This window comes from Ursus maritimus, unplaced genomic scaffold (genome assembly GCF_017311325.1).
Source record: "Ursus maritimus isolate PB19 unplaced genomic scaffold, ASM1731132v1 scaffold_25, whole genome shotgun sequence".
Lineage (NCBI taxonomy): Eukaryota > Metazoa > Chordata > Mammalia > Carnivora > Ursidae > Ursus > Ursus maritimus.
Genome location: NW_024425008.1, coordinates 27,136,372 through 27,156,685, shown reverse-complemented (window position 1 = coordinate 27,156,685; position 20,314 = coordinate 27,136,372).

The window sequence follows — 20,314 nt, the reverse complement described above, 5'->3', positions numbered from 1 at the left end:
TCTCTCTCTCACTCTCTCTCTGAGATAAATAAATAAAATATTTTTTAAAAATCAGAAGTATTTTTAATATCCTATTAAATCACTCAGTGTCATTATGAGGTGACTGATTTAATTCTGCCGTCAAATAGAATAGAGTGCCCTCAAGTTCACAGCGTTGGGTGAAGTATCATACACAAAGTAATTCAGACAGCATGTCAGAATCTTAAACTACATCAATGCCTTACATTATAAGACATTCCCAAAACAAAATAAGTGCTTCCTATGCAAGCGGTCGAGCCCAACCAACAAGACAAGATTAATAACAGGAGTAGTAATAATAATCAGAGCTATACAAACATAGTGCTTCCCAAGTGCAGGCACCGTTCTAAAGCACTTTCTTCATTTTAGCTCATTTAAATGTACATACTCTTAGGATCCTCGTTCTACAGTCAGGAAAGATTTCCCTTGTTTTCTTGGTTTGTAAAGGGGTAATTGGGTAAAAGCAAACACACACTAACTAGCAGCCTTGACTTAAACTAGGTCAACACCTTTCCCACTCTCTAAACCCCAGCGCCAAAACGCAAAATGAATTTCTCCCCCAAATCTAAAATTTGCAATGCTGAGTTTGTAATGTCACACGGCACTATTTTCAGTAGCCATCTGAAAAGTAAGGAGGAATCCTCCCACTCTAATAGCTAAAACCATACACCTTCAAGGCAGCAGGCAACACTGAGCTAGCTCCCCCAGCAGCTGGAGAGGCCTCCCACCTTTTACTGACACTGCTCTCGGCCCCCCTGGCCCTCGCACCCCCTCCACGTCCTCACATAATGAAAAACCAAACACCAAACTATCAAACTTCTACTAAAAGTTTTTAAAAGTTTACAAAAGGCAGCACATAATTCTGCTGACACAGTGAAACCATCAAGAAGATGTGCTGTAACAAAATATACGTGCAAATTTAAACATTTTCCCAACTGCCCCATAATTTGTGATGAAGGTAATACTTCAGAGCAACAGACATTTGCTTTGTTCATTCTTTTGCATTGCCTTTTCAAGTTGAGCCCCCTCGAGCCAACTATAAATAAGAATGTGTGTATTACGGAGTCATATTAGTTTTTGGAGTTTGGGGTTTATTCGGTTTTTGTTGTTATTTCATTTTCAAAATGAAAATAAGTTCATCTTCTTCCTGGATATAAAAATAATGCATGTCCCTTATAAAGAATCAGAACAATACACAAGAAACGATCGTGAAAATAAAAGTCCCCTGAAATCTCACCATCCTAGCCAGTCACACTGAGGGGTGCATCCTTCGATACATTTATGGACACACGTGGTCACACACACCTGTGCACGGATACTTCCACAATCTTCCATGAATGGGATTATATCACACCGACTGTTTTTTATTGTGGACAACTCTTCTCTCCCCCTAACATTAACTAGAGTGTGTCCATGTAGATTTCTCTTTGTTATCACACACACATAAGCATTCATATACACCCACATATATAGGGAAATTTTTTTATTCTGCTTTTTACCATAATGGAATCATATTACACTCATTTTGCATCTTGCTTTTCTGACTCACCGGTATCTCATGGAAATCTCTCTCAAACATCTGGTAAGGCTATAATTCATTTCATTTAATGGCCATGTAACATTCTATGGAGTAATATATTTTAATTTTTCAGCCATTCCCTGATTAATGGCCATTCACCATGTTTCCAGTTCTTGGCAGCTACAAACAATCCTGCAATAAACATTCTTGCACACGTGTCCTTACAAATTAGCACTTTTATTTTTATGGAATAGATTCCTAGGAGTAGGATTCTAGGGTCAAGGGGAATATGTATTTTTAATTCTAATAGGGCATGCCAGATTGCCTTCCAAAAAAGGCTGGAACGCTTTACAACCTCAACATATGAGAGCACAGTTTCCCCCCCCACATCCCTGTTGGCAACAGGTATTACAGCTCTTTTTGAGTTTTTGCCAGTTTGACGGATATAAAGCAGCATTTCATTATGAACTTGCATTTCTCTGAATCTGGACTACTACACGCATTGTGCCATGTGAGCATAGTTTGTTGGGGCTGAAATCCAGCCCACAAATGGCTTGCAAAACCAAGCATCCTGGCTGAGTTCAGTGCAGAGGAAGGATCTTTTCTAGTTGATAGGAAGGTGCGGCCAATGGCTCTGTCCTGACCTCAAGAAATTGGAGCATCTTCTTACACAGCAGTTATATGGCAAGATATTTGAACTTGATCTTCTGTGAATTTTCTCTTTATAATCAGTTGCCCATTTTCCTATGGCGTTATTTAATATTTTTCGTGTCGATTTACAAGAACTGAAATTTGTAAGATTAAGTTTATAGAAATTAATTCTTTGACTACCATCTCCAATATATAGATGCTAGCTAGCATTTGCCCCTCAACTTTGCTTATGGTACCATTTATAATATGAATTTTTTCCATCTTTTTTTTAAAACCCCTTCCCCTTTTTTTTTAAACCCCTGATCTTCTTATCAAATATGTTTATCTTTTCTTTTATAACTTCTGGGCCTCCAGTCTTAGTTAAAAAAAACCTCTTCAATCCTTAGAAAACACATGTAGTCTCCTCAATTATCTTGCGAAATATTTATTCTATTTTTTACAGTTACCGTTTTTTCCATCTGGAATTTATTTGTGCGTATGAAGTAAGATGGAGGTCCAAATTTACTTACTTCCAGCAGGATACCAGTTGAACCCACATCATTTTATCTGTTTATTTATTTTTAAATTTTTTTAAAAGTAAGCTCTACGCCCAGTGGGGGTGGGGCTCAAACTCAGAACCAAGAGTCACATGCTCCACCAACTGAGTCAGCCAGGCACCCCAAACCCACATTGTTTTAAAAAGCGTTTCATCCTTGGGCTGCCTGGATGGCTCAGTTGGTTAAGTGGCCAGCTCTTGATTTTGGTTCAGATCATAATCTTAGGCTTAGGTCATGATCTCAGGATCATGAGATCAAGCCCTGCATCAGCTCTGTGCTCAGCACTGAGTCTGCTTGTGGATTCTCTCTCTACTTCTCCCTCTAAGCACTGCCCCCACCCCACCACCCCCAGCTCACGCTCACTGCACATTTTCTATCTCTAAAATAAATAAATAAATAAATAAATAAATAAATAAATAAATAAATAAGACTTTTTATAAAAGTATTTCATCCTCTAGCTGCTGAATTCAAATGCCTCCTTTGCAGATACTAATCTCTAATGTGCCAGCTCGGGATTCTCAACTTTCCACTGCTCTATCTAATGAATCCTAGACCAACACCAGTGCCTATACCAATAAGTTCTGATAGCTAGTATTTTTTTCCCATGGCATATCAGTTATTCTTTGTATAAAGCTGGAGATTATTTTATCTGATTCAGAAAAAAACCTCTGAGCATCCTAACTGGCATTGCATTAAATGTATACATTATTTTGTGGAGAAATGACATTTTAAATATTGTCTTCGTATCCAAGGACAGGATAGGCCTTTGCATTTATTCAGATCTTCATTTGTGTTTTTATCATAATATTTTGTAGCTTTCTTTATAAGTCCTGTGTTTTGTTAGATTTATATCTAAGTATTTCGTTATTTTTGTTGTTGTTGTAAATGTAATACTTTTTTCCAGTTCTGCTTCTTTTTTAAAGATCTTATTTTTAAGTGATTTCTACACCCAACGTGGGACTCAAACTCACGACCCTGAGATCAAGAGTCACGTGCTCTACCTAATGAGCCAGCCAGGTGCCCTGATCTTTACATGTATTTAAATTCCATCCCCATGAATAAATAATTTATTAATTCTTGTACCTTCTTCTTCTTCTTTTCTTTTTTTAGCTAGAATCTGTCAGTTTTTCTAGGTATGTAATCATATCATCAGGGGGAAAAAAGATATAGTTTTTCTGTTGTTTTCCAATTTGCCAGTCAAATTATAATAATGATTTTAATGGAAATTATTTTCATGTTTCACCCCATAGGACATTATTTGCTTTTAGTTTTTGGTAAATAGCTTTTGACATATTTGTTTCATTCTGTTACTATTTCCTTCGAGTTTTTATTAGGAATGAGATGAACTTTATCAAATGCCCTTTTACCATCTATTATATGATCATATAGTTTTTCTTATTATGAATTTTATCGAAAAGTTTCCTGATAATTGAATCATCTCAAGAAAGCCTTCCTGGTCCTGGTATATGGGGGGGGGGCGTATTTTTGCTGTTTTATTGTTTTGTTTTGTTTTGTTTCGTGTGTGTTTGATAAACTTCTAGGCTCTTTTTGCTAGATTCGATTTACTGATATTTTGAGTTTCTGCAAATACACATTCATTAGTGAGACTGTTCTAGAATTCTCTTTTGTACTACCTTCATCCAGTTTGGGTTGTAAAATTACGCTGGCTTTGTAAAACAAGTTGGGGGGTCAATTTTTTCCCGTAGTTTGGAATACATTAAATAACTTCGGAATTATCCATTCTTTAAAGATTAGACAAAACTCAGCGTTGAATCTACCTGTTCCCCGTTTTTAATGGTGGATTTTGAATCATCTTTCTGATTTCATCTATGGTCAGTAATCTCTTCTACTTTTTCATTTCTGCTTGGGTCAGATTTGATAGTTTGTATTTTTGATAAGATATAACCCATTTTCTCTGGGACTTCAGATTTGCTGCCATAGAGTTGTATGTTGCAGTCTATCAAAAGACCTTTAATCTTTTTCTGTTTTGTACTATGATTATGTCTCCCCTCTCATTCCTAAATGAGAGTCTGTTTTTGCTCTTTTTCTTTTTCTTTTTCTTTTTCCTTTCTAAGCCCCTCAAACGAAATGTATACAAGAAACGGATGCATTATAAGCCAAATTCAATGCTGTATTTTCCTAAAGATAAATAAGTGCATATGACATGAAACTTAAAAGGTAAAAAAAAAAAAAAAAAAAAAAAAAAAAAAAAAGACAGTGGAAAGTAATTCTTTCTGCTCATGTCCTCCAGCCACTCAGCACCCTCCTGTAGGGTGGGTAGGGTGCTGTAGGTGGCTCTTTTTCTCACTTCTGGAGATGAATGCTTATCCCACTAATCGTCCGTCTTTCTTCATTTTTAAGATATGCAACTAAGTATAAATTTTCCTCCAAAAACTGCTTTAACTGCATCCTAGGATTGTAATGTGTTGGGATTTTTTCATTATTAATTCATTTTTTTAATCTATTGTCCACTGTAATTTCTTCCTCAACCCATGGGTTATTTAGAAATATATTTCTTCATTTAAGTTATAGATATATTATTTTTTCTCAATTATTTACTCCTTCCTCACCCGTAGTAGGATAATACATGCCCACTGAGTTTAGATTTGACCATGTGGCTTTCTTGGGCCAATGGACTACGGAACAGATGGTACAGATGGTCCCTGACCTATGATGGTTAGACTTATAACTTTTTTACCTTACGATGGTGCAAAAGTCAAATGCATTCAGTAGAAACTGTACTTCGAATTTTGAATTTTTATCTTTTCCCAGGTTAGTGATATGTGTGGGATCCTCTCTCACAGTGTGGGGCAGTGGCAGCCAGCAGCAGCTTCCAGCCATCATCAGGCAGGTAAACAACCCATACACCAACAACCATTCTGCACCCGTATGACCATTCTGTTCGTCACCCTCAGCATCCAGTAAATTACATGAGACCGTCAACCCTTAATTGTAGAATTGGTTTCGTGTTGGATGATTTTGCCCAACTGTAAGCTAAGTAAGTGTTCTGAGCACGTTTAAGGTAGGCAAGGCTGAGCTCTGATGTTCGGTAGGTTAGGTGTATTAAATGTGATTTCATCTTAACAATGTTTTCAACGTACAAAGGGCTTATAGGGACATAAGCCCACCGTAAGTCCAGGGACATCTGTAAGCTATATTACAGCAGAGTTTTAAGTTTGCTTGTGTGGCTTGGCTAGGCCTTCTGCACTCCAGTGACTTCTGCCACGAGAAAGGCATGTGCCATGTGGTTGGTTGCTCCTTCTTTCCTGGACCCCAGAACAAAAAGATGCAGAAAAGGGACCTGAAGCTAGCCTAGGGCTTGGAGCAGAGCTGCAATGGGGGCAACATGAACATGAATGAGAAATAAATGTGTTGTAAGTCAAGGACAGACTGAGGTTGTCTGTTTGCACGATAACCTAACTAAAGCTAACTAATACAATTTGCAGACGCAAGGGGATTTATTTTCTATTATCTCTTTGTTATTGATTTCTGGTATAATTGCATTGTGGTCACAAAACACACACCCCATTATTCTAATCACTTGAAGTTTGTCAAGAATTCCTTTATAGCCAAATATATGTCCAGATTTTACAAATATTATCTGGCCTTAAAAACAACATGTATTCTGCAGTCATTAGGTCTAGTTTTATCTACTAATATGTCCATTAAATTAAGTTTGCTCATCGTATTGTTCAAATCTCCCATGTGCTTACTAATGTTTGTCCACTTATCCTATGAGTTATGGAGAGCCATAAGCTAAAACAGCCCGGTTATTAAGATTTTGCCCATTTCTCTTTGTAGTTCTGTCAATTTTTGTTTTATACATTGTAAGCCTTCATTACTAGGTGATTCAAAGGTAAATTCGTGGCGCTCCTGGGTGGCTCAGTTGGTTAAGCTCCTGACTCTTGATTTGGGCTCAGGTCATGATCTCAGGGTCATAGGATGGAGTCTTGTGTTGGGCTCCGTGCTCAGCAGGGAGTCTGCTTGAGCTTCTCTCTCTCCCTCTGCCCTTCCCCCTGCTCACACCCACACTCTCTCTCTCTCTCAAATAAATAAACCTTTTAAAAAAGAACAAAGGTAGAGTCTTCACATCACTCCGGTAAATCGAACATGCAATCATCACAAAGTGACTGTTTTATTTCTAGTTAAGGTTTTTGCCTTAAAATCCATGCTGTTTAATACAAACACAGCCACACAACTGTTTCTACTAGTTCATATGGAGTTTTTACTCTCCTTTGACTCTCAAAATTTTTGTATCCTTATGTTTTAGATGCATCTCTTATAAGTAACAGATAGTTAGCTTTTGTTTGATTTTTTATCCACTTTACTAGTCATTGTTTTTAACTGAAGCACTTAGTCCAGATACAGTTAATATAAATTCTGATTTATTTGGATTAAAATCAATTATATTAATAATATGTGCTTTGTTCTTTTTTTATTTTAACTCCAGTACGTTAGGCATAAAATATAGTGATTTGACAATTCTATACATTAGTCAGTGCTCATCATAAGAAGTGCACTCCTCATTCCCAGCATTTATTTCATCCATCTCCCCACCCACCTCCCCTCTGGTAACCACCAGTTCTCTACAATTAAGAGTCTGTTTTTTGGTTTGTCTTTTATTTTTCCTTTCTTTTTCATTTTGTTTCTTAAACTCCACCTATAAGTGAAATCACATGGTATTTGTCTTTCTCTCACTTATTTCGCTTAGCATGATACTCCCAAGGTCCATCCATGCTGTTGCAAATGGCAAGATTTCATTCTTTTTCATGGCTGAATAATATTCCATCGCTTACATATACCACATCTTTGGTATCCATTCATCTATCGATGGACACTCGGGCGCCTTCTATAATTAGGCTATTGTAAATAATGCTGCAATAAACATAGGAGTGGGGGCACCTGGGTGGCTCAGTCGGTTAAGCATCTGCCTTCAGCTCAAGTCATGATCCGGGAGTCCCAGGATGGAGCCCCCCATCAGGCTCCCTGCTCAGCGGAGAGTCTGTTTCTCCCTCTCCCTCTGATCCTCCCGCCACTCGTGCACACCCTCACTCTCACTCACTCTCTCTCTCAAATAAATAAAATCTTTAAAAAATAATAAATAAACAAACATAGTGATGCATGTATCCCTTTTAATTAGTGTTTTTGTGTATTTTTACTAAATAACCAGTAGTGCAATTCTTGAATTGTATGGTAGTTCTATTTTTAAATTTTTGAGGAACCTCTATATTGTTTTCCATAATGGCTGCACCAGTTTGCATTTTCACCAACATTTATGTGCTTTACTTTTTTTTTTTTTAAAGATTTTATTTATTTATTTGACAGAGAGAGAGACAGCCGGCGAGAGAGGGAACACAAGCAGGGAGAGTGGGAGAGGAAGAAGCAGGCTCCCAGCGGAGCAGGGAGCCCGATGCAGGGCTCGATCCCAGGACCCTGGGATCACGCCCTGAGCCGAAGGCAGACGCTTAACAACTGAGCCACCCGGGAGCCCCTATGTGCTATACTCTTGTTCCATATGTTTTATGTTCCTTTTTCTCTCATTTTTGCCGCCTTCCAGATTGACTGAGCATTTTTTATCATTCTATTTTCTTACATTCCTTGAAGTTATATTATCCTATTCTTTTACTCTAAGCGTGCTGCACATTAAAAATTACAACATGCACCTTTGACTTACCAAAATCTAATTCAATCAGTACATCTACATTCTTCCCAGATAATTCAATATATCCCCATCCCAACTTAGGTGTCATTATTGACATATATTTTATTTTAAAACTCTACAGGTTCCGTTCTTCTAGATTACTGATTTATTCGCCCCTTTTTTTTATTCCCTCCTTTATTTTTTTGTTGTTGTTTTTTGGGGGACTTTGTTTTTGTTTTTTTTTTAAGATTTTATTTATTTATTTGATAGAGAGAGAGCACAAGCAGCTGAAGGCAGATGCCCAACCGACTGAGCCACCCAGGCACCCCAATTCCTTCCTTTATTTCTAACCTTTCATATGAGATCATTTTTATTTTGCCTTAAAAAAAAATGTGCTTTAGAATTTCCTTTAGTGGGTCTACTGATAATAAACTCTCTGTTCTTGTTTGTCAAAAAAAAAAAAAGATTTAATTTTATCCCCATTTTTTTGTCTAGATAATTTTGTAACTTAGAAATAATTTTAGGGTCCCCTGGGTGGCTCAGTCAGAAATAATTTTAGGGGCCCCTGGGTGGCTCAGTCAGTTAAGTTCTGACTTTGGCTCAGGTCATGATCTCAGGGTCCTGGGGTCAAGCCCCACAGGGGCTCTACACCCAGCAATGAGTCTCCTTGTCCTGCTGCCTCTCCCCCTGCTCATGCTCTCTCTCTCTCTCTCAAATAAATAAAATCTGAAAGAAAGAAAGAAAGAAAGAAAGAAAGAAAGAAAGAAAGAAAGAAAGAAAGAAAGAAAGAAAGGAAGAAAGGAAGAAAGAAAAACATAACCTCGTTTTTTCCTGAACCGTTTGGAAATAAGTAGCCAACGTGATGCCCCATGACATTTAAAAACTTTAATGTATAATCCTTACCAACAAGGACATTCTCCTATATAATCAAAATACAAACATCAAAATCAGAAAATTAACATTATACACTACCACTGTCAAATCTAGAAACCCACTCAAGTTTTGTGAATTGTTCCAGTAAAATTCTCTGGAAAACTAGAAGATCCAAATCAGATGACATGTTACATTAAATTGTCATGTCTCTTTACTCTTCTTTCTGGAATAGCTCCTCAGACTTTCCTTGCCTTTCATGGCCCTGAAATTTTTGAAGATTACAGGACAGTTATTTTGGAGAATGTCCCTCGATATGGGTTTGCCTAATGTTCCCTCATTGTTAGATTCAGGTTCTGTGTTTTGGGCAAGAATACGACGAAAAGGATGCCGTGTTCTTCTCGTTGCATCTATCAGGTGGTATCCAATCAAGATTTGTGCCATTACTGGTGATACTAACTTTGATCACTTGATCAAGGTGGTATTTGCCAGATTTCTCCACTGTGCAATTACTCTTNNNCTCCTTGTCATTATTAAGCATTTTTAGGAACTATTTTGAAAGTGTGTCTATGTCCTTACTTCATCAAACACTTGTCCCCTAGTTTCATCATCCATTGGCGTTTCTTTGCTGAATTAATTATGATGATGAAGGTTGCCAAATCATGATTTTCTAACTCCATCATCTCTATTCATTAGCATTCTGCTGGAAGAAAAACTTTTCTTCTCTCTTCATTTGTTTATTCATTTAGTTCATTATATCATTATGGACGCGACTCCTACTTATTCAGTGAGCTAGAATCCATTAATACCAGCATTCATTTCCGTGCTCAGAGAGTCCCAGATTGAGCCAACAAGAGTCCCTTCAAACTGGATATTCCAGACTCATCTTGGACTTTCTCTACCCTAACCCTAGAGTCAGCCGTTTCTTTAAAAAAATTAATTTTTTAAGAAAATTGGTTCCTTTTACTAGAAAACAGTATTTAGGGGCCAAAATCTGAACATTAGGTATGCTTATTGTCATTACGGTGTTGCTGCTCCTGGGCCCTCTCAGGGGCCAAAGGGCAGGAATACGTGCATGTGGAAATACACACATTCACATCTGTATTTGTTTTCTTTTTTTTTTTTTTTAAGATTTTATTTATTCATTTGACAGAGAGAGACAGCCAGCAAGAGAGGGAACACGAGCAGGGGGAGTGGGAGAGGAAGAAGCAGGCTCCCAGTGGAGGAGCCTGATGTGGGGCTCGATCCCAGGACTCCGAGATCACGCCCTGAGCCGAAGGCAGACGCCCAACGACTGAGCCACCCAGGAGCCCCTGTATTTGTTTTCTTTCTATTGAAAAATCATAATTCACTTCAGTACCTCAATTCCAATCTAGCTTTCCATCTTTCTGTGTTACTAGCTCCCTTCTTTGGCAGTGAGAACCCTGTCTCCTATTATTCTCAATATATTATTTATTGGATCATGTTATGAACTGAATTATCTCCCCAGAATCCATAAGTTAAAGCTCTAAGCACCCCCCACCATCACAGCTCAGAATGTGGCTGTATTTGGAGACGGAAAACCTTTAAAGAAGTGATTAAGTTAAAATGAGGCCATTAGAGTGGGCCCCAATCCAATCTGACTGGGGTTCCTATAAGAAGAGGAAATTTGGACACATGGAGAAACCCCAGGAATGTGCGCACAGAGGAAAGACCATGTGAGCACACAGTCAGACAGCGGCCATCTGCAAGCTAAGGAGAGAGGCCTTAGGAGAAACTAACCCTGCCGACACTTTGATCTTGGACTTCTAGACCCTGGAACTGTGAGAAATAAATTTCTGTTGTTTAAAGCCACCTTGTCTATAGCATTTGTCATGGCAGCCATAGTAAGCTAGTACAAATCAATCTCCCTTCCTCCCTCCCTCCCCCACCCAATATGTAACCAGTCTCCTATCACGGTCTCTCACATCCCCCCAGCCCACCCCTCAGCTGAGTGAGTACTCTCCTTACCCCATTCAGGCTCCAACGCCCCGTACTGGCCTTACCCTGCTGCTACTAACATCACTAATATCACTCCTCCATGTATGTGCCTGCCTCACCCTACCTAGGCTCTGATTCCCCAGAATGGACCACTACAGACCCTGATGCGCTCCCTCCCCTGTGCCAGCGCCCCCTTTGCCCCACTCAGGCCTTGACACCTGGTGCCAGGCCACAGACATCATCACAGGGATGTTTACCTTGCTTAGTCTTACTCACTGATTTTGGACTAAATCTCACCTTCATTCTTCCAAGATATTTTCACCTTTCCCAGGCCAGCTTTCTCTGGTCATCAATGTCAACTAGAAGAACAGATGAGGCTGTAGGGATCTGTCCAATTTATTACACATATTGCTTAGACCTGAGTCAGCAGGACTGACCTGCAGAAATCAAAAAGTTCTCAAGCACACAGACCGGTGTGATATTTATATAATATAAAAGCCTCTCTTCCTTCTGTTCTGTCTCCTGACTTAACCCAGGCTTCTACCTGGTACCTCACTCAGGGTGGTCTCACAGTCCTGGTTCCCTTCACTGTGGTGTTACTATAATCAGGGGACCTGGATGTTTCCTCTCTCTTAGGTGCTGGTGATGCCAACTGGCGTTGAGGAGATCTGAATCTTTTTTCATTTTCCTTAAACTCTGGGGTCTACTTTTTTGGGCAGAGGCCTCTTTTCCTTCGATTTGTTTTAGTTTATCCACTCATTTCTAAAACATTATTATACCTTTTCTATTTTATTTTACAGCCCATTAGTGTGGGCATGTAAAACTATCAGATTGCAGGGGCGCCTGGGTGGCTCAGTGGGTTGGGCGACCAACTCCTGATTTCGGCTGGGGTCATCTTGGGGTCATGGGATCGAGCCCCACATTGGGCTCCACACTCAGCAGGGAGTCTGCTTGAGATTCTCTCTCTCCCTCTCCCTCTGGCCCTCCCCACCGCGCACGCTCTCTCTCTCTCTCAATAAGATAAATAAATCAATCTCTGGAGAAAAAAAGAACAAGAACAATCAGATTGCAGAGAGCAGCAGAACTAAGAGATGACGCAGCTCTCAGGGGGGCAGAGGAAAAAACCACCTGGGTTCCTGACATTCCAGTTTCTAATTCCAGTGCCTCCTCCCCCTCGATACGACATACCCCCAGAATCCTCCTACTAAACTCTCCTTTGGCTTGTGCTAGCCTGATTGGGATTCCGGAGCTTTGCACAGAGAGGTGCGTCTCAGACATTCATTTATCTGCAAATCTCAGTCCATCCAGCCAAAAACATCGTCATCTAAAACCAGTGCCTACAAATGCTTCGTGCTGGATGGTCCAGACTGCCCTCGGGGAATTCTGAGAAGCACCTATTTCTGTAGCGCTCTCTCGTTCATACAAGTTCAGTATTCTCTGCCAACCAACTAGCCGTGCACAACCTCGGTGCTCGTTGAGGCTGGTTTAGTGAAGGAACTGATGGATTTTGTCACAACATATATTCTGTGCATATTGCACTGTGATGGACCCTATTCATTCTGAAGATCTCCCCGATGGCTCAGCCAATCCGCAGCACCTACAATGCATATTTATTGAGCACCGGAGAGTGCAATCTCTGACAAGGAAACCAACTCAGAGCTTGTACCTTAATAGGCCATTGCTCAGATTGCCACCCCTTTAGGCAGTGTGCTTTCATTTGCACTCTCATATTACCTTAACGGACTCAAAATTTCGGAAACCTGAAAAATGACTCTAAATCACAGACCCCAGTTCCCTTATCTCACTCATTTTTATTCCTCTTGGAATTTATGTCCTGACTTCACAAGTCTAAGAATGATTGCCCTGGCTGCCTGCACCGCACGACCTGCTGGGGGCTGGAAGCCCCAGCTGTGCTTTCTCTGCCTCCGACACCTCCCCTGGCAATAAACAGAACTCTATTAGGGCTTCCCTAATGGCTCCTGAAGCAATGGGCAGCCCTGCAGCTCATTAATAGTGGCGCTACCACCGTGGGGCTAGAGGGAACAAATGTTTATTTGGTTCCAGAAAATGAGCCAACCCCACCATTAGACAATGCCCACGGAGGTGAGGTGGGAAGAAGCCATTTATAGAAAGAGAAGCTTTTCTTGCTGAACCCTCCACTGCAGGATGAAGAGTTAGTTAAAGCCGTTGCAGCAAAAGCCCAACGTGGCAGACACTGAGCCTTGTAGGAAGGAGCGGTCTCTGCAGGCGGAGGTAGGAAATCACACCCATGCCTCGGATTGGAAAGACAGATGCCTGGAAAACCTCCCTCTGCAATTCTCCCTTGCCTTCCCAGCTCCTCCTCAAGGAGGTCCAGCGAAGCGGCTGGGACTCCCATTATGTAGAAGAACTGTTCATTTTTTGGTTTGGAGGGGGAGGGTTTGCATTCAGTGTCACTGAGTTCTCACCAGCTCACTGTGGGTCAGGCACTGTTCTTTCTAAGTGCTTTGTAGGATCCAAGCTCGTTTAACTCTCACACTGAAGTAGATATCCTTGGTAGCCTCATTTTTCAGCTGGGGAAACTGAGGCTCAGAGAGGCCAATTAACATGCCTGGGGGCCCACAGCTAAACTGTAAAGAACAGGAATTTGGACACAGACCGACTGGTTTCGTAGCACACAGTCTTAACCTCGAGGCTGTATTTTAAGTGATGACCAACAATAATAAGCAACATAAAGTGTCTTCCTTCCAATACACAAACACCTTCAAATATGTCGTCACACTTACCCATAGCGTGGGATCTGGAAAGGTGGGGTCTAGGTCATCAAATTTGGGACAGAACAAGGAAGAAATTAATTTTGTGACAGGATCTGGCTTTCGGTATGGATTCATCTGAGAAATGGGGGCTAAAGAGGTCCCTTATTTTAGCCTTCTTGGGTTATCTGATTTTCTACATATGTGATCCCAGAAAACAACAGAAAGGCTTAATCCAGTCCCTTATGTCCTCTCCTGAGATCAGGAACAACATGCCCATCTGATTTTTTTTTCCTAAAGCCTCCCCAGGCACATGCTTGCACAGGTTCCTTGATAAAGCGGGTTCTGCTTCAAGTCTTTCTGTCTCCTAAGGCTAAGCTGAAGCCACTTTTTCCCTACTCCCTTCCTCCTGTCCCCTAAAGACAATCCCCTCCCCCATCAGTGTTAAATACAAATTCAAATGCAGAACAAAGCAGGGATGCAATCAGATTTGGAACAATTACATGCTTCAATTATTTTTTCCTGCTCTTAATCTGCGGGATTTTTTTCCCCTTCTCTCAATCTATACCTTCTTATGTCTATAAAGCTGTTGTCACTGATAAAGCCACTCACGGGAAACAGGGCACATCCTTGTAACATTCTTCTAGCTTGCCGAGGAAATGAGTGATGCTAATTGAAGCTATGACAGAAGACTCTTCCTGCAGGCCCCTTCTCATTCTCAAATCCAGGCCACCCTGGGAAGACCCCAGGCTTGCAAATGCTTAGCAGAGGGGGGGGAAAGTTTTAGAAATTATTTGAAGAATCCCCCAAATGGAAGCACAATTCTCAGCACCAAGTAGACAGGGTAATAAAAGCAGGTGGAAAAAGTAGGCTTCTGCAATGACCTGTGTTTCCAAGAAAGGCCTCCATTGACTCCTAATGACTGAGATCCCTCCCAAGGGGGTAGAGAGAGGAGAAATGCACAGCTGAGGATGAAGCCTGATAAGGAATTACAGTCTGCATCATAAAGAAGCTCAAAATGGAATTATTTAGATAAACTGGATGGGGGGGTGCGTTTTTAGAGTCACAACAGCAGCATACCTCCCGCGATAAAGCAAAGTGTAAGCCACTTAGCCCTCAGGTCAGGGGCAGGAGAAGAAGAAAATCTATTCTGCACTCAATTCCTGAAAGACAAACCGGCTAATGTTTTCCTTTTTTAACTGATCAGACTGAGTTTTTGAAAATCCTATTGGGTAAGAAATTATATATTGACCTGAAAAAAAAAATGGTTCACAAAAATTGTTTAAACAAAAAGAGTCATTTCCTCAAAGAGCCCTTTCCTGAAATAAAACCCATCTCAGATAGTTCAAGAGACTTTAATGATGGAACGGTTAACAAAGGTGGAAGCAGGGTAAAGAGAAACAAGATCATTGGGGCACCCATAGGCTAGCGACAGTGGGAAGCTATTACTACCAGGGGGCTTGATGGGACAAGGGGAGGAAATGGAATTTCTGGAGCCTGGTGAGAGCTGGAGCCCAGGGAAGGCCCACCGCCAGAAAACACATCCCAGAGCAGCAAAGGATTTCTCTCTCCTCTTACCCATCTGTCTCCTCCTGGTTGAACTCAATTGGAAAGCAGGCAGCAAAGGGGCTAAAGTAATGCATGTGGGTATACATGGAACAGGGCAAAGAAGGATGGAGAGTGGGGCATGAAGACAATAATCCACACATCACCAATCCACAGTAGTATCTCAGTGCCTTCTTATCACATCATCCTGTTTTTTCACTGCACTTATCATTACCTGATGTCTTATTTTTATCTTCTTTGTTCCCCCTACCTCACAATTAGAATGTAAGCTCTTTGAAAGCAAGGATTTTTGTCTGTCCAAAACTATATCCTCACATGGAGTGTTGGAACCTGAGAATGAGGAAGGCATCCGCTTTGGAGGGGCATGGACAGCATGGCCCAGCACAGGTTCTCAGAGCAGGTGTGGAGTTAGGACAGCATCTGTGCTGGGAAAGGAATGGTGGTGGAGACTCCTGTATGCCTGGCTACCTCCAGACGGATTGATCAAATAAGGAAATACATTAAAGATAACTCACTGTTGGCATTCCTGGGTGACTCAGTCAGTTAGGCAGCTGATTTCGGCTCAGGTCATGAACTTGGGGTCCTGGGATTGAGCCCCGCTCAGTAGGGAGTTTGCCTCTCCCTCTCCCTCTGCTCCTCCCCCTACTTGTGCTCGCTCTCTCTCTCTCTCAAATAAATAAACAAAATCTTACCAAAAAAAAAAAAAAAAGAAGAAGAAGAAGAAGATAATTCACTGTTAGGGAAGATACAAATATGGAAAGGGAGAAAACATGCATGAGCCCTATGGTGATGGATTGGAATTAGAGGTACTGGTGTGAATTCATGGTTTTCAAGACAGATAATCGCTTCTCAGTGTTTTGGCTAAGACCAAGTGAAGATAGATAGATAGATAGATAGATAGATAGATAGATAGATAGATAGATAGATATAGATAGATAGATGTACAAGTAAATAGATGTAAATGTGTGTGTGTGTGTTTGTGTGTACATAGTGTGTGGAAGTGTGTGGGTGTATATTCCCAACTGTGACCCTGAGTGGGCCTTGCAAGAGGGATGCCCTAATAGCAATGAATATGCTTAGCACTCAGATCTTGGCTTCTAAATACCACTGTCCATTAAACGATACTGGGACTCCTGAGAGAAATAACTCATTCAAGCCCAGGGCAGGGGGAAGTACAAGATGAGCCTACAATATCTTTTGCCAGAAAAGAATGATCAAAGAATGAGGACACGTCAAAAGAACACAGAAGTTAGTATGAAGAGCTTCTACTAGCCAAACTGGGACTATTTTAGCGTAAAAATAAATAATGATGAGACTGGATTTAACCCACCAAATAACGTAGGAAACTCTGAGCACATTAATCAATTGATCAATTGAATGCTTGGTAAAGAAGAGGATATTTACATAGACTCACACTTACAAATTACCCAAAAAAAGGTAATGTTGTACTATGTATGTAAGATGTTACCATGGGGAAATTGTATAAAGAGTACAGGGACTTCTTTATAGTATTTTTGCAACTTCCTGTGAGTCTATAATTATTTCAAAATTTAAAATAAATTTTAATTTTAAAAAAAGAGTAACTTTACATTAGAGAAGCCTATCTGACCATTACCTTAATCAAGAAATGGAAGTTAATATCATCCATAATGGGACAAATCAAAATTATGTGCCTCCTGATAGGATGCAACGAGAAGAATGCAGTGTCACCTGAATGACTTCCCTGTTGAAGATACAGTCTGAATCTGATCCTGGAAAATAGCAGACAAACCTAAAACGAGGGCCCAAATTGAGGGACATTCTACAAATTAACTGGCTTATAATCTTCAAAAGTGTCAAGGTCATGAAAATTAAAGGAAGACTGAGGAACTGTTCTATACTGAAGGAGATTTGAGACATAACTAAATACAGTAGGTAATTCTGATTCTTTTACCATAAAGAAAATTACTGGGACAATGGGTGATTCTTGAGTGGGGCCAAGGACTGGGTTGTAGAAAAATGCTGATTTCCTGATTTTGATGGTTATATATATATATATATATATATAGTGATTATACTGTGGAAAATACAAACTAAGAGTATTCCAGTGTGAAATTCCTCTGTATTACAGTTGGAATTTTCTATTAGTTTGTGATTGTTTCAAAAAGAAGTTTTTAATTATTAAAAAAAAAAATACAACTAATCCCCAGCACCTAGAACAGGCATGGCGTTCCGAGTGCTCAATAAATATTTGAACAAACTAATGAACTATATAAACAGGTACAACAAACACATGCTTAGAAATAAAGGCATCCAAATATTAACAGTGGTTTTTTCAAGGAATGGATTTATCATAGGTAATTTGGGTGGTTTTTTTTTTTTACTTTGTGCTTTTCTGTTTCATAAATTTTTGCATCAACCGTGTATTATTAATTGTTAAATTGGTCAAGCTGCTCACTAGCTAAGGTTCAGAGGCACCACAAGTCTTGTCCTTGAGTTTGGGGGTTCCAACATTTGATGTCATCAATTACTTGGACCAGATCCTTAGAAAGAGCTTCAGGCCAGGGACACCTGGGTGGCTCAGTCAGTTGAGTTTGGGGGTTCCAACAGTTGATGTCATCAGTTACTTGGACCAGATCCGTAGGAAGGGCTTCAGTCCAGGGACACCTGGATGGCTCAGTCGGTTAAGTGTCAGACTCTTGACCTTAGCTGAGGTCTTGATCTCAAAGTTGTCAGTTCAAGCCCCACACTGGACTCCATGCTAGACATAGAGCCTACAAGAAAGAATGTTTACTTCCTTTTCTGTATTGTTGGTAGAGACAATTCATTTTTCTACCATGTTTATTTGTACTACTTTATATATTAAGAAAATCGCTTTTCTGTAATAGGAGTTAAAGATATTTTATACCAAAGAGTATCTTTTAACTTTCAATAGTTTTTGCCTTGAGAGCACAAGCTCTGGAACCAGACTGCTTGATTTTAAATCCTGGCTCTGCCATTCACCAACTGTGTGACCCTGAGCAAGCTACTTAACCTATGACTCAACAGATCAGTGAAGTCGTGATATTAGTAGTACCTACCTCACACGGTCGTTGTCATTAAAAGAATGAATATATGGAAAGAGTTTAGAAAATATGTGGCACATGTCAAGGACTATATATCTTTTTCTTTTTAATGTAGTCAATTTTAATGTTATTCATTTTAGATAAAACTTTTATTTGCCTTGGCTTCAAATTCTGGAGATGAATTTTTTTTTAAAAAAGGAATTAGTTTTTTCATTAAAGATTTTTTTTTTTTAAAGATTTTATTTATTTATTTGACAGACAGAGACAGCTAGAGAGGGAACACAAGCAAGGGGAGTGTGAGAGGGAGAAGCAGGCTTCCCGCAGAGCAGGGAGTCCAATGTGGGGCTCAATCCCAGGACCCTGGCATCATGACCTGAGCCAAAGGCAGACACTTAACGGCTGAGCCACCCAGGCGCCCCTTTTTATTTATTTTAAAGAGAGAGCATGAGCAGGGGAAGGGGCAGAGGAAAAGGGAGAGAGAGAATCTCAAGCAGACTCCACACCAAGCGTGGAGCCAAGGCGGGGCTCGATCTCATGACCGAGATCATGATCTCAGTCAAAATCAAGAGTCTGACCCTCACCTGACTGAACCACCCAGGTGCCCCTATTTTTACTTTTTTTTTAAGATTGTGTTTATTGATTTGTCAGAAAGAAAGAGCACAAGTGGAGGGAGCAGCAGGCAGAGAGAGAAGCAGGCTCCCCATTGAGCACGGAGCCAGATTCGGGACTTGATCCTAGGACCCTGGGATCATGACCTGAGCCAAAGGCAGTTGCTTAACCGACTGAGCCACCCAGGTGTCACCCTATTTTTACTTTTGATGGTAATATGCACCATCCAGATATCCAGCCTTCCTCATCATGGAGGGTGCTCCATCCATGCGCATGCAGACCAAGCAGTGAGGGGCTCTATAGTCACCACATCTACTGCTCACAATAACCCTCTTCAGTACATACCATCATCCTCATTTTATCTATGAGGAAGCAGAGGTTCACAGACACCAAATGACTCTCGCTTGAGACCAAGCTCCCCTTGTGCCTTGATTTGCAAGCGTTCTGTAACCTTTTTTCTCTGGTGTGCCTATTCCAGATCACTAAGGCATCCCCTGCGTCTGAGCCCTCTGCCTGGCTGGCGACCATTCACTCAGCACTCCCCAGACCAACTCCTTCCTGACTTTCGCCTGCGACCCGAGCTCTTCAGCTTGCAATCCCCTTTGACTCATCCCACAGGGTTCATCAAACCTTGCAGATCCTCCCTCCTCTGAAGTGTGTCCCCACATCTACCCCCCTTCCATCCCAGCGACCACCACTCTGCTTCAGCCCTCACTAACTTCCACGGACTGTGGCTGCAATAAGCTCCTCAGGAGGCCCCAGCGACTTCCACAGTCTGTCCTCTCCAGTGGCTCCCACTGTGCTGCCTGGGTGATCTCTCCAAAGCGCAGCTCTAGTCCTGCACTCCCCAGCTCTCAGACCTTCCGAGGTCCCCTCTGCCTGCTCCTTTCCCTGACATTTGACCCAACCTACCCTGCCAGTTTTGCTTCCAAGAATCCCCTCCCATACAGCCAAAATGAATGCCTCACTATTCTTTGAACAGGCTTCCAGTGAGGTTGTTTGTTCAGCTTAGAATTTCTGTCTCTGCCTTCTCTTCTGGGCAACTCAAGCTCCACAAAGCTGTCCTTTATTGTGACTATACTCACTTCTCCTTCCCCTCCCCACCTCTCCCCGCTCCACACCATGCATTTGTAAACTCCTTGAGAGCGGAAATTCTACCTTCCTTATTA